The sequence below is a fragment of the Mastomys coucha genome, unplaced genomic scaffold (genome assembly GCF_008632895.1).
Source record: "Mastomys coucha isolate ucsf_1 unplaced genomic scaffold, UCSF_Mcou_1 pScaffold1, whole genome shotgun sequence".
In the NCBI taxonomy this organism is placed as follows: domain Eukaryota; kingdom Metazoa; phylum Chordata; class Mammalia; order Rodentia; family Muridae; genus Mastomys; species Mastomys coucha.
The window spans coordinates 71,912,063-71,926,447 of NW_022196891.1; the positions used below are offsets into that span (position 1 = coordinate 71,912,063).

Below are 14,385 nucleotides of genomic sequence, written 5' to 3' on the forward strand. Positions count from 1 at the left end.
CTCTAGCAAAAGCATCTTAGGGGAGAATGGCTCTATTTTAGCATGCAATTCTGTTTTATAAGTCCTTCTTGGCAATGAAATAACAGTGGCAAGAGCTTGAAAGAACTGCTATATTGCATCCAGAGTCAAAACCAAAGAGCAATGAATTAATGCACAGGAGGTTGATCATACCCAGCTAGACTCTCCATTCTCATACAGTCCAGGATCCTCTGCCTCCTGAGTGTGAGTGCTTCTTATAATCCCTTTTATGTTTCTGATATTATACCATAAAATAACTCCTAAACAAGCAAAGAGCAAAAGCAGCCCCTGCTCTAATGCATTTTCTTGATAATATTCCTCTGTAGCCTTTCTTCGATATTGATGTATATCTGTGTCTACTCTGTCATGGCCATTTTTCTCAGCAAAATTGTCTATTTTATTTATAATTTCAAAGAATCAGCTATTTAGGGTCACTTGCCATCTCCCCATTCCTTTTTATAATAAATTGGTTTATTTTGCTTTCCAATTCACATCTTTCTACCCTGTGAGATTATTTCTTTTCTTTCTTCCCATTAATTAATGTATGTATTCACTTTATATTCCCCCTCCCTCTTCTCTTCCCAGTTCATTCTCACATCGCCCTTCCCCATTCTGCCCTCTCCTCCTTCTCAGAGAAAGGGCGGCCCCCATGGGTACCAACCTGCCCTGGCACATCAGGTTATAACAAGTCTATGCACATCCTCCCCCACTGAGGCCAGACAAGGCAGTACAACTAGAGGAGAGGGATCCAAAGGCAGGCAACAGAGTCAGAGAGAGCCATCACTCCAGTTGTAAAACTATTTTTCTTCTATGACTTGTCTAGGTATCTTGTGATTTATTTTTTAACCAGCTGCTTCAAAAAAAAATTACTTTCAGCTTTTCTTAATATGCTTACAGCTATTACTCTGTTTTGGAGTTCTACTTTCTAGGACTGTTGAGATTACTTAGTAGGTAAAGAAACCTGATACCAAGCCTAGTCATCTGGGCTCAGTCTCTACAACCCACATGGTAAAAGGAGAGAACCAATTCCTAAAAGTTGTCCTCGGGCATTTACATGCTCAGGTGGTCATTCACATGCTCAGGTGGTCATTTACATGCTCAGGTGGTCATTCACGAACATACATTCATACACATACTGTGGATCCCAGCATTGTCCTCTGAGTCTAACAACTGCCATACTCATGAGATTAGCTATGCTTGCTTGTGGGAGTCTATCATGATTGGTCCTATGAGCTGTTGGCATATTCTCCTAGGCGGCTTTCCCCTGAATATCAGCCACCAGACTTCTCAGTCATTTCTATTCTATTTTGTTATAATTCCACATGTTGTTGGGGTCTAGGAGAGAGGCTCGGATATGTAAGTTAGTGGTTCTCAACCTTCCTAATGCTGAGACCCTTTCATACAGTTCGTGTTGAGGTGACCCCCCAACCATAAAATAATTTTCATTGTTACTTCATCATTGTAATTTTGCTACAGTTATAAGTTGTAATGTAAATATATGATATTGCCAGTGGCCTTCACCACACCTCTGAAAGGGTCATTGAACCCTCAAAGTGTGGTTGACCCCACAGGTTGAGCACTGATATAGCAGTATTAATGCAGAGATCCCGTCTGTATACAGCCATGATGCAGCTACTTTAGGGTCATTCTTATCCTTTCTTTTATCCCCTTAATCATTCTCTGTAAGCCCTATACACACTTTGATGGTGAGTCTCCTCATTAGAAGTGAACTTCAGTTTTATTAAGACCTTGTGAGAAGGGAGAAGACATTGTCCACATCTGTACTCCTCCAACACAAAACTAAATAAAAAAAAATTTAAAATTGAATTCTACTTTCTATCCCACAATAGTTTTGAAATGTAAAATATATTTTATGACTGCTCAGTTTTAACTTGCTTTTTATTGCTTCTTGAGCAAGAAGTCATTTGTGTGTATGTTCCTTGTGTTTGTTTTCAGTGCCTTGGTTTCCTTTATCTTGTTTGCAGTCAGAGCTGTACATTTGCAGTTAATTGCTTTGTAGCCCAAAATCCTAGTCTGCATGAATCCAACTTCCTAAAAACCGTTGTGACTTCCCTAATCGTCTAGGATAGTCTGATACAGTGTTCATATTTTGTTGAGAAAGAACAGTTTGCAGTGCATGTGACCTTATGACTTTTTTATTCCCGAGTTACACATTTTCTTGCACTTCACATCTCTGAAAAAGAAACATGTTTTATAATGGAATGGATCTTAGCATTAATTAGTGCCTGAGTTAAAATTAGCTTCCTCCAGAGAGGAGGTGCGCCTGTTTGTGCCGTTCATGTGAAGGCAGGATAACACGTTAACTTAAACCCTCTGCTTTTGCTCGAGTTTGTTTGCTTGGGCTGTGTGTGAGGCTCGTGTTTGTTTTGTTTTCTTGTTATGTTTTACTTAGGAGCCCGGCCGGGATCTGTTTTTTGTTTTGTTTTGTTTTGCTTTCGTTTTGTTTTTGTTTTTTTGTTTTTGTTTTTAATGAAATCTGGTAATTGAGTTCAGATGGAAGCCCTGCAGGACTTTTTGTCTGGTTTATGAGTCAGATCTTCAAGAGAATCTCTTAAGTTTTCATCTGTGTACTCCGGGCCAGAGCTGAGATAAGTAAGTAAATTTCCTTACTTTCCCTTTTCAGGCATGGCTTGCTTTCTCATTTACTTTTCCACGAATCCTCTGCAATCCTGGTTTATGATACGTGTGTGTTTGGGATGGGAGACCTATTTTATGAAGATTCTTCTCATCTTAAGCCATCTTTCTTACTGACACACAAAATAATGCCAGTTTTCCAAAATTCTATAGCATCTTAGACTGGTGAAAGGTAACATACTTTAAAAGTAAAATCTAGTAAACAAAAGGAAAAGAGCCTAAGAGAAGGGCAAGATCCACTCATTTCTACACCAGAGTCCTGTAAAATCACGAAACTGGAAGATGTTTAGTGTAGACACAAAGAAACTGGTGAAGACCCATACAGGTCCCGTGCTTGCTGCTTTGGTCTCTGTAAGCTTGGCTCGTGGTGGTTTAGAGGGACTTGTTTTCTCCATGACCTCTATCCCATCTGGATCTTACACTCTTCCCCATAGGGTTGCCTGAGCCCTAAGGGGAGGCATTTGATGGAGAAATCCCATCTAGGGCTGAGTGTTACAAGGTCTCTTACTTTCTGCACATTGTTTAGCTATGGCTGCCTGTTCCCGTCTGCTGCAGGAGGAAGTTTCTCTGACGATGGCCTAGCAAGGCACTGATCTCTGAATGGAGCAGAATGTCCTTAGGAGCCATTTTGTCACTATGTTTTTAAACAGTGGTTTTTACCCTGGTGTCTGGTTCTTGGTCACTCAGTGTTGAGTCTGGGTTTCCTCTCATGGAGTGGGCATTACATCAAATCTGATAATAAAAGTAAAAATTTCAAACTTCGAATCTTTTGGTCATTGCTGGTTTGTAGAAGATATTATTGCAAGCCTCAAGGATAATGGTTGAGTTTTCCACTTTGTCCTTTAATTGTGTAAACATGTTAAGCTACAACTGCAGAATTAGCCTTTAAAATGAATTTATTATTAACATTATCATCTTTATTATTTTTAATGTGTGTGATGGGGTACTTGTAGACCATGGTGCACCTGTAGGGGCCAGAGACAGCTTTGTGGAATCAGTTCTTTTCTTCTACCCTGATATCCAGGGATTGAACTCAGTTCATCAAGCTGTGTGGCAGTCTGCTAAGCCATCTCATTAGCTCTAAACTATCTCTTTTTATCACCTTGCTTTATTACTCTTCTTAAAAAGGAACTTTTTAATATATCAGTTGTCTTTATAATTGTTGGATTGTTGGTATATTTTATTAATTCCTAGAAAATTGGTAGGTGCTCAAGTGTTGAATTTTTTTTACCTTTTATAAGTTAGCTTTCCTATTTTTCACTTGATAGAAAACTTTCTTTCTCAATTTTTTTGTTGAAGTATTTTTACAAATTTTTATTTCTCATATTTTAGTTGTTATCCTTTATTCAGACATTTCCTAACACATAATGTGGTTATATTGTTTGTCTTTCTCTTTCTAGACACTGTGTAAGGGTACTGTTTTTATAATCATTTTAAACTTGAAATCAATAATAGCCTAACAATCAAGTTTTATTGATATAATAATGATGCCTAGTGAAATTTTCTCTTTACTGGCATTTTAAACCTTTTTTCCAGATTAGCTTATGTTTCTGCTAATAAACATTATTCAGTAGTTCTTTCACTAAAGTCTATTAGGTATTTGATACGTGAATTCTGGTTTTGTTTTTGTTGTCTGGATTTGTTTTTTGAGTTTGGTTTTCAGATAGACTCTGTAGTCTAGGCTAGTCTGAAACTCGCTGTGCTACAGAACTGGCTTCAAAACTGCAATCCTCCTGCCTCCGTCTCCCAAGTGCTGGGATTACAAGAGCTTACCTCCACACTGGGCTGCACAGGATATCTGTAGACATGTGCTTTTAAATTTTGAAATGTAAAAAAGATTTTCAAAAGTGCACTTTTCACTGTTAGTTGAATAAAAATTACATGAAGAGGATCGTCAAGAGAAATGGTTCTGTGTAATTTTAGGACTTGTGTTCTTGAGAATTGTCAATATATGTCAGTCGTATCATTTCACTGGAACACTGTGTTCCTGTGTTAGGTGTGATGTCCTGTATTTGTTTACTTTTTTTTCTTTTTGGGCTTATTTATTTTTATTTTTTGACACAGTCTCACTTTCAGCCCAGGCTAGCTATGAACTTATGGTGATCCTCCTGCATCAGCAAGGAATTGCAGGCACATGCCTCAACACCCAGCTTGACTGTTTTTGAGTGACTTGATAAACTTGTTTAAATATTTTTCTATCTTTCATGATTTATTCTGTCTGCATCTCCTGCCAGACAGTTAAAGGCGCATAAAGACATCAGAAGGCAAGCAGGGTAAACATGTCACTGTCTCCTAAATGTCCTGACATTTGCTCTGTTTATTTTTCCAGTGTTTTTGTTTTATATTCCCAAATTCAAAGTTGTTCCAACTTCTTGAACTAATCCTTATTTTCAGTGCTGTGTAATTTCGGGTGCTTGTCTAAATTTTTACTTTGCCTGATGCCACCGAAAGTATATATCAGATGTTTAAGGGTAGTGTTTGTTACAACACATTCACAATTTTACTGTCAACTTTTCTCTGTCCCCGAGAAAGCTATTCCTGTTTCCTAGATGTCAGGATTCTGTCAGCCCCTGAGCCTCTGCATTCCCATAAAAGTGAAATGACCAGGATGATTGTGTCTCTGGGCACCCTCATGTTCCAGGGTCCTCAGTATGTCTGAATATTTCCTATTGTCTAACATGTAGGAACAAAAGAGTAGTGGCTATAAGCTCCCTTTGGGGAAGGACTGGGAGAATACTTATATAGTGTATTCTTTTAAAGTTGTGTGTGTGTATGTGTGTGTGTTTGTATGTTTGTGTGTTTATGTGTAAGCCAGAGCAGAGGTCAACTTCAGTTGCTTTTTCCAATCACTATATATCTTGTGTTCTGTAACAAAATCATGCTGAACCTGAGACTTGTCACATTGCTTAGACTAGTAGCCAATAAGCTCCAGAATCCCCTGGCTAAGCCATACTAGAGCTGGGACAGGTCGCTGTGCCTGGCTTTCACATAGGTGCTGAAGATTAAACTCAGGACCTCATGATTATGCAACCAGCATGTTCCCTACTCAAGCATCTACCCAGATCCATTTCACTTTACTCTTGCTACAGTGTTTTATGTCCTTCCTCACAGGGACTCAGTGCCTTCGGTCAGGTCAGTGGATTCTGGACCCAAATTAGCATAGTTCTGAGAACCAATTGATGAATCATGGATTTTCTAGCAGAGTCACCCCTCTTAGCCTCCTGAACCTCTATTCTTGCCTTTTTCCTAAGTTTCAAGCATTGAGCAATAAATTTGTTTGCCCCTAAGGATGTCATGCTCTATTAACCATATCCACAGCGTCCTTGGCTTTCTCAGTGATTATGGTAATTGTGGTTCCCAGGCTCTGGCCATGGAGCATTACCTCTTGGCTCCTCCTCTTTTAGAGTGCCATGTCTCTGGGGCTTTCACTGAGCCCGGCAAACCCCCCCCCCCACGGCCTACAGAGAGATCCAGCCACTGTGTTCAGCTATATCGAAGACCTTTGACCACTGCATTCCTGGTGGCCTTACTGAATGGTAGGGCCTCTGGACTCCCCCGTGGAATAATCTTTGCTCAGTTTTCTGGCCACACATAACATACAAGAGCCTGCCTGATTCTTGGACTTTTCTTTATCACTTCCTCTTCCATTTGTCAGGGTACCTTTGGTATAACAGCCACCCTCTACATCGCCTCTTAGCTTGTAATAGAAAAACCATATAATCTTTTCCTTTCCTTGTCAAACATAGAACTTTCAAACTTGGCTTTTGCTTAAATATAACTTCAATTATTATATTGACAGCTGAGAAAAATGCTAATTCAGTATCTAGGGGAGGGCTCTTACAGCGTCTTCTGACTCAGGAGCAATGCTAGCCCTTCTCGGAGAACAGTGAATGGCCTCTATAAACTTGTATTTTGGAGCATCTGTCCAAGTTAACATGTAGATATCTCAACTTGAGCAGACCTAATCTGAGCATTTAAACATCCCTGGCACTCTGTGGTACTAACTATTGACACTGTCTTAATGGCTTATTATTTCTGCCTTATCAATAGCTAGGGAACATAATTTTGTTCTCTCTTAGATACAAGGTCCTTAGCTTTAGCCTGTTTTTTAATGTTCTGAGCATCTCACTATCTCTCTCCAGGGCATCCATGCAGCCTAGCAATCATGAGTAAATTCCACCTTCTATATGACTTTATTCAATCATATTTTCAGTAGCCTCCAAGGACATTCCTAAACCAGGATGTTTTTCTTAGGTTAGCTCTGATGATAACATTAGCAACTACGTGGCCACTGTATATCAGTCACACACATCCTTATCAGGATAGATGGGCACTGAATGATCTATTCTGCACCCTACCCTCCTGGCTGATCATTCATGTTATCTATGACCCTACAGCTAAGCAGAAGCTATCCATGAATGCAGTGTCAAGACTAGTAGACGCACTGTGCAAAGCAGGAAGGAAGCTATATGAAATGGAAACGGATACAGGTCTGAACTGTACAGAATGAAGGAAAGGAGAGGAGAGGGAACCAGAGAGAGTTATAAGAAACTTTAGCAATGGCAATGAGAAATCCTTAAGGCAGCCATCTTGTGGAAGGCTTTGTGTCTTTCAGGGCTACAAGTACACCTGTGTACTTCCTGTGATTGCTCATTAGCTCTGGGAAGTGGTCGATGTCAAAGCACAGAGGCTGAGACCTGTGGTCAACTCTGTTTTTGTTGCTCCAGTATGGGAGCTATGAAAATGTGAAAGATATATACTCATGGCTTCTGTGAAAACAATGACTCTTATTTATTTACTTATTTATTTATTTATTTATTACTTTTAGATACTGTTTTTATTGATTTGTTTATTAGTATCTTTGTACTGTTTCCCAAATAATACTTCACATTTGCACCTTTCTTCACCATCCCACAAGTTATTAAGCATTCAACCTTTTGGTTCTCATGGAAAATGTGAGCCTGTTGTTTTATGTGGACATCCAACTGTACCATCATCATTTATTGGAAGACTTGATTTTTCCATTGCTTTGACTGAGCTGCTTTGTCACAACTGAATTGATCATATGTGTATGTGTCTGCTTCCTGACAGTCTATTCTGTCTCATTGCTCTATGTCTATTCTTCAACCATGCTGACTTGCTCGTTGTAATAAGTCTGACACCCAGGCACTGCAGCTCTCTTGCATCATTGTACTTCAGTAAGGCACTGGCTATCACAGCGCCTCTGTTTTTCCATATAAAAGATAGAATCTGATAGCTTATCAAAGATGTGATTGGTTTTCATTAAACTGGGTATAAACCGTGACTATGACAGTGCTGAGTCATTTGAATCATATAGATCTTATACGTGTTTATCAGGTTTATGCCTTAGTATCTCATGCATCTTAGTTTTATTGTAAATTTTACATGTATAAAGTAAATACTATAAACTTTAAATATGTATATTGTTTGATTTAAATGTGGACTCCATCCTAAATAACTGAAGTATAAAAGGTTATATTAAAACCTTTATTCATGTTGGATTCCCTTTGCTAATACTTTATGGAACTTTTTATCTATGTCTAAGACGAATGTTGTCCCATAATTTTCCCTGATATCCTGCCTTTGTCTTGGTATTTGGGTAAAGATGGCCATACAGCATAAGTTAGCAACTGTTTCTTCTCCATTTTCTGGGAACATTTGTACAGAGTAGCTGTCATTTCTTTTGATATTTGGTGGACTTTACAATTCTGTTTTCTATTTGGGGATACCATTAACTGTTGACTTAATTTTATTAGTAGATTGTGGTTAGCAGCTTGTGCTTCAGATGCCTTATGAGATATTTGGTAGCTTGTGTCTTCTAGAAAATTAATTAGTTTCTCTTGAGTTGTCAAATGTGTGGACAGAGCATAGGTCATGAGATTGATTTCTTGGATGTCTGTGAAAACCTTCCTTACACTTGTCTGTGCTAACATTGGACATATTTTCTGCTAGAAAATTTCAAGGTTATCTTTCTGAAGAGCTAGCTTTATAATTCTACTGGCTTTTTAAATTTGTATTATTATTTTTAATTTTATCGATTTCTGCTCTAAAGATAAATAATAAAATAAAAATTAGTATTTCTTCTGCATATTTTTTTTTGCTTGAATTGTACCTTTCATAGTAGAAAATATTCTCTAAGATAGACCATTTATTTTTAGGCATCTGTTCTTTTTTGATATAAACATTTGATACTTTGAAGTTTTACCTAAGTTTAACTTAGGTACATTGCTTACATTGTTGTCATTTTTGGTTCAGAGTCTCTTCTATTTCCCCATGAGACTTTCTCTCTGACATGTCCATTGTTTAGAAATTATTTCAATTGTGTTCCTGTTGTCTTTATGGTATTGAGTTTTAAGATGATTCTATTGCGGTTAGACAACATTCTTTGTTTCATTTCTTCCCTTCTTTTCCATGACTCTTCCCAATTCTGAGACAGCACAGGACTTTTATATAAATCATCTTAAATTTTATGTGGATAAATTAATCTATTAGGACTTACCCCTGCGGTACCAGAATGGGTAAGCACCTCCTCCCATTTCTCTCTGCTCATCACTTGATTCAGAAATTTGAAAGGCTTCCTGAATGTATTTTTTTCATTGACAAATAGAATAGCTATGCGAGATGCTAATATTGGGGGAAAACTGGACGGAGAGTACGTAGGAGCCATCTTTAGTGACTTCAGAGATTTCCAGTTTGTCCTCAAATTGATTGAAAGTAGCCGCATGAAATGGCTAACCCAGAACTCTCAGGAACTGAGGGCATGGAAGTAACTTACCTAATTCTCTTAACACGGCTTCTATATAAAAGGGCAAAATAGATAAACTAAACTAATGGAAATTTACTTTTGCATTCAAGCGGTGGTTCTAAAACTGTAAAATGTGATGTGAGGCAGGCAGAGACACCTGATGTCACTGGAGACTCATGCAAGCAAATAGAATGGAAGCAAGCATGTGAACCCAGATTAAAACTTGAATGTGTACTAGTATTAAATGATAGAGAATCATGCAATAATCATGATCTCATCCAGGATGCTCATGTATTTGGAAGAAGTCTATTTTAGTGGGGGAATCTTTATATTAAATATCAGAGAAAGAAAACAACTCAGGGGGAATGTGATAGGCTGGAAATAGGAGAGAAGGGATATGGGCCATCCTTAAAGAAACAGTGATTTGGAAAAAGGCCTCACACTGCACGAATTTTCTTTGGATTGAGATTTGATAAAAGTGTCCCCATCAGAGGTAAAGCTACAATACACACAGAGAGGAAAAAAAAAAACACTAGAGTAGTGTAAATCCTGTGTTAGTGAAATGAGATGTTTAGGGGAGCTTTCCACTTTTTTCTGTTCTGAAAATTCAGCACGTACAAAGGAAGGCCAGTCTAGGCAAACCACCGTATTAACCTGGCAGTGCCAGCCACAGCTGCCATTTTGTTCCTAGCATTAGGAACTTCTAGCTGTTTGGGACCTTAGAATCAGGACAGAGCCCACCTTAACTGTCAGCCTAGACAATCAGTATGTGAAAACCCACTCAGATTTCTCTCTCCATCTATTTGTAGGAACTTCTTGTTGTTCCCCTGTGGAACCCACAGTTTTTCTAAGAGTAGTTGGCTACTTTGAGGTCACAGTGTCACTGAAGGTGTATTTACCACAATGTGTGTGTGTGTGAAGAGAAAAAGAACGACCAGTTTATCCTCTGACCATTATGAATTCCTCTAATTTTCCATTGCCTGGGGCAAAATAATGAGCATGGAAGACACGGGCCATTCCTCAAAGTTCTTTAGTAGTGAGAGGAAGTGGATTTGTTCTTGCTCTTTGGGGTAATAAAATATAACACTTCATGTAACTGCTTACAGGGGCTGAGGGAATGAGGTAGATGGGCGTGGCACTTTTTGAATTCCAGAAATTGCAGTTGTCTGTGGACGGTTTTAACCGAAAATGGACCTTTCTCTTGAGATTTAAGTTTGTTCTGAATAATAATATTACAAAATCCAGTATTACACAATAAAAAGAAAGGTTCAAGTGATGGAAGGTTTATGCAGATGATCTTCAGCAGTCCTTTAAACAATGCATTCCTTTGTTAATATCTAGATGCCTTGTGTTCTTGGTTCTGCCTAGATGAACTGAATTGAATTATACAAACAATTCCCAGTTGGGTATAAACTCTGTAGAATCCAGCCTTTTGATATCCTTCAAAAGGAGAGTGATAGTAAGAGGGAAAAGTAAAAGCAAAGGTCACAAGGGAACCAAAATAGAAGGCTGACCCCGAGGTCAGCCGAGTCTCGGCTGGGACGCCATTGCTGACTCATTCCAAGGCCAGTCTGACCATACAAGTGAGCATGAGAAACAGCCTCCCTATACACATCCCTACACCCCCAGTACAAACATAACGGCCCCAAAATATCCTGAAATGCTTCATTGGTATTCAGGTCAGGGACAGAGGACTTTGGTCCCAAGTATTGTTGACATTAACTTTAGAAGCAGAAGCAATTAATGAATTGCCTGTTCTTGTCTGTGGAATGCTTAGAGACCCAAGAGGGAGTGAAGAACTCTTATCTGAATTGAGATGTATCTTTATTGCTTTATTGTTAAGTACAGCTGTAAAGTAATGTACAGTAAGTATGCTGTAAAGAAGGTGGGATAGAATTGAACAGATACGCTACTTTCAGCTCAGCCCTTAATAGTAATGCCTGTTAGCCTGAAATTAGCTCTCTCTCTCTCTCTCTCTCTCTCTCTCTCTCTCTCTCTCTTTCTCTTGCTCTCTCTCTCTCTCTCTCCCTCTCTCTCTCCCTCTCTCTCTTGCTCTCTCTCTTGCTCTCTCTCTCTCTCCCTCATTCTCTCCTTTCCTCCCTCCTTCCCCCCTCACTGTGTGTATGTGTGTGTGTAGTTTGTGTGTAGTGTAAGACCTATGACAACAAGAAATATGAAATCAATTCATTAAATAGAATCACAGCAAGGTGTCATTACTTACTTTTCATCTTTTATATCGGATGACCGGAATAAATAATTTTTTCTACATAAAGTGAGAAATTTTCTTGGCAGATTGTACTACTTTTTTTTTTCTAAACCAAGTGAAATGAACTGTAGAGATGAGTAAACAAGGAAGGATAATCTTCCGGCTCTAGCACCACAGCTCCATCACCTAGTTAACTGATATAGTGATGTCACTTGTAATGTGACTTGTAATGTGTGTGCAAATCACATGTGCAACCTCCTAATAATGGTTTCAACAAAATGAAATGTTGACCATTTTACAAGATGAGAAAGATTAAGGAATCCTTATCCAAGTAAACTTAGAGTAGGAGGGAAAAAAATCAAATAAATAAGATTAGATATGAAAAGGGGAGATTCTAACCAAATAGTTATGAAATTCAGAGAATCGACAGGGAATGATTCTAAAATGTATATTCCAGTAAACCACTTACCATGACTAATCCAAGATGACATAGACAGCTGAAACTATCACAACTCCTGGGATCAAATCAGGGTTAGAGTATAGTACTGTCTCCAAAAAAACAGAACCAGAAGAAACTTGTTGCTGATTTCCACTGGGTGTTTAAAGTAGAATCACCACCAAATATATATTAAATATCTTGAATATATTGTAGACTGTCTCCTTTGTGAAGCAGAGTTGGAACTTGTTAAAAGACTTCGATAAGCATTAATATAAGGTTTATTACAGAAAGAGGAACTTAAGGCAATGAGAGTATACAAACAAGAATATGGTTATAGGCTTCTTAGAGATACTACTCTATAAGACTGTCATGTTCCCCCCACAATATATATTTGTATAAGTACCTATTTTATTTTAATTAAAAGTGCTTCTTCTACAATTTAAAATATGCTTATAGTCATTAAGGTTTTGTGCTTTGTGTCTGTCTATATGTGTGGTTGCAAATTTTTCTTCATTATAGAGAGATATGCAAAGATAAACAGAACAATGTAACCATCTTCTTTATACCTCACAGATAATTTGAACAACTACGGGTCCATAGTTGGTTTGCCTTTGTCTATACTGTAGACATTCACCTCCCTTTAAAAGAAAATTATGTAAAAGCGTACTTTCATTGATATGAAACCTTGTGACTTCACAGGGGTGAATTGTGATAACTTAGTGCTATCTAGTCATGCATGGGCCATCGCTGTATTTCCTGGTGTCATCAAATCCTGCAATGTGATGTCACAGTGATACTGAGGCACTATACTACTTCATTGTGACATTAGAGTTCTCCATGGTGAAATCACAGTGCTTCACTGGGACATAAAAATTTCCACAAGTGACAATGTAGTGTGTCACTTGTGACACCACAGTGTCATGTTGTAATATCATAATACTCCGCTGTATCATTACAGTGTCCCACTTTAAAATCACAGTACTCCCATTGTGACATTACAGTGCTCAAGAGTGCTTTGTGATATCATAGCATTCTATTGTAGCATCTCCATTGTATAAGTGGCTCAATATGACATCACATTAAGCCTTAGTGACATGACAGTAGCCAATTGCAACAACATAGTCTGTCATGGTGACATCATAAAAGTGAATAATAATAATGCATAATACCATCACAATGTGAATTGTGGCATCACAGTGCTATGTTATGGCATCATAATGCCACATTGTGACATGGTAATTTTCCACAATGAAATCAAATGCTCCATTGTGACATCACAGTGTGGTACTATTTCATTACAATACTACAGCTATCCATCACAGTGCTGCATTTGATTTTGACTTCCGAATCATTGTGACTTTGGCCCTATTGTGTCACAAACTACTCTATAGTGACAACACAGTGCTTCAGTGTGCCATTACAATGTACCATTGTAACAAAATAATGATCCATTGTGACATCACATGTCCTCCTTTGACATCAAGATAACCTACCATTTCATCGCAAACATTGTGGTAATTAAAGATTGCTAAAATAGAATTCCTAGACTTTCCCTTTGGATCTTAAATTGCCGAAGGAACTAGATCATGTATTCTGGATTTTCTCCTTAACGTGAATTTTCCTTACTCCATATCAATGGTGTAGTCTATGTGGTCTGTATTCCCTACAGATTAACAGGTTATTCTAGGTGCCTGAGAATGTGTGAACATGCTTGAAATACATTTTAGTGAGATCTTCCCTAAGTGATGTGGTGAGTTCTAGGAAGAGGAAGCATGCAATTTGTTCTTGTGACACCTCTATGATTTGAATACTGGCGTTAATATATGTTAACACTTTATAATTTATAAAACACAAGACGTTATCTTTTTTTCCCTTAGTCATTAAGTGGAACGCTTTTAAAGAAAAACTTACCCTCCTTGGCTATGGTGTTACTCAGCACCATGGTCTACAACGAAAGGCAAAATTCCTTAGTTCACCAGTATCCAAAGCAAGATGTTGGATCTCCAGAATCTACTCGCAGGTCATGATAAGCTCACATTTTAGAATCTGGTTGGTGTGAGCCGGATCTTGGTAGGTACTATTTTTACTCTTGAAAAAGATCCCACTAGAGAGTCTCACCACAGAAGCCAGCAGGAATGGTCACCTCCCCACCCATAAAAGTGAGCTCATCAGTGAGACCTTCCTTGGCTTGTCTGTGATAAAAGACTCCAGAACATGTCCCCCCCCCCATTTCTTTTTTAGATATTTTCTTTATTTACATGTAAATTTCTCCTTTCCAAGTTTCCCCTCCAAAAAACAAAC

The 14,385-nt window shown here is 38.3% G+C and overlaps 1 protein-coding gene across 1 annotated transcript in view; it reads left to right on the forward strand.

Moving 5' to 3' along the window:
- The window catches only part of Fmn2 (formin 2), a 334,557-nt gene that overhangs the window by 274,173 nt on the left and 45,999 nt on the right, over positions 1–14,385 (forward strand). The gene's annotated exons all lie outside the window — the stretch shown is intronic.